The sequence below is a fragment of the Arachis ipaensis genome, chromosome B01, assembly GCF_000816755.2.
Source record: "Arachis ipaensis cultivar K30076 chromosome B01, Araip1.1, whole genome shotgun sequence".
Lineage (NCBI taxonomy): Eukaryota > Viridiplantae > Streptophyta > Magnoliopsida > Fabales > Fabaceae > Arachis > Arachis ipaensis.
This window is the reverse complement of record NC_029785.2, coordinates 35,742,669-35,744,338: the sequence shown is the minus strand read 5'-3', so window position 1 is coordinate 35,744,338 and position 1,670 is coordinate 35,742,669.

Below are 1,670 nucleotides of genomic sequence, written 5' to 3'. Positions count from 1 at the left end.
ATACATTAGTATTTATAATTTGAAATTAGAATTATATATAAATACTAAAAAAATTAAATCTTTATATGAAAAGTATGTTTATATAAAATAATAAAAACATAATTTATAATTTTTTTATTTTTTTTAAATTAAATTTGTTATATATTTTTTAATTTAATTTTGATATAATGTTAGATAAAATATTTTATGTATCTGTTTAATTATATATTATAATTAAAATATTTTTTATCATTATTTTTAAAAATAAAAAATATATTTTAAATTAGTAAATTAATCAGTTCATTTTAAAATTTTATATGCAATATAGGTACATATAATAGAACAAAAGATAAAAAATAAGTAATAAGGATGAATAAATCGAGAATAAAATAAAATATATAAAATCACAAAAAAAAAATAAAATATTAGATTAATACCTAAACTATAATTGTTTGAATTAAAAATTGCAATTCAAAATATCAAAAAAAAGAAATAATGAAATTAAAAAATACATAGAGTCATGGAGAGCTATATAAAAAAATTAGAGAATTTAAAATTTACTTTTTGATGAAGAGAAGATGACCACTAGACAAGAAATAGAAAAAATGTTGAAAATATAAAAATAAAAAGAGGGTTTAAGAGAATAAAGGAGTGACGGTACAATAATTAAATTTGATTAGGTTAAAAATTTAGCTAATTGAATTTATTTTATTTATAGCGGGGTCATTTAAAATTTGAAGTGGGAGCATATTACATATAACTATATTTTTTAAAACAAAAATTAAAAACACCATGGGGCAAGTGCCCCCTCATTGTTGTGCTTGAGTCCGTCCCTGAGCAAATATTTAAGTAGAATGGTTATCCTCTTGTAATTGAGATTTATGGTTCAAATTTTAAGGTTGGTAGGGTTATTTTTTAAAGGGCAATTTACCAAAATAAATAATTTAGCTTCCAATTTTAGCAAAATACACATTTTACAAAATGAATACTAAAATGCATTTTTTTTATAAACTATATAAACCCGCGACAGGGGACCCACGGTTTACATTATAAGTGGTCTCGCAGTTAGCCAAACTGCACATAATCCGCTTGTATTTGAATTGCAAACGTCGACCCTTTTCACTTCTGTATCTCCATTTTCTTGCTCTGCATAATGCATCACTATGTCAGTCCCACTGCTTGATTCTCCCATCATGCTCCCTAATTTTCAGGTTATTCCGCTTTCTTATATATATATTTATTGATTTTTTCACCGATCTTTTTTATTATTTTGTTTCAATTTTATCAAAAAAATCAATTTTTTTAGAGCCTGTGATGTTGTGTTTATTTATTTAGTGTTATTTTCTTTTTGTTTTCAGGCTATGCCTTATCTAACTATTGGTTCATTTTATTGACTAAGTTCTTTCTCATTTGATTAAGAAAATCTCAATGATGCTCCTTATTCTTACTTCAAGTTTAAGAACAATTTATTTTTATATAATATCAAATATGAAATAAATTACAATCTTAAAATAATTAATTGTATTTATATAGATCAACCATTAAAAAATAATACTAGTAAGTTAATCTATTATTCACCATAACTCTTTTAATCCAGTTAGTACGTACTTAATACTAAATAAAAAAAATTTAACAAATATACTTGTTCAATCTTAAATTTTAGAACTAAATTGACTATAAATCTAACAAAT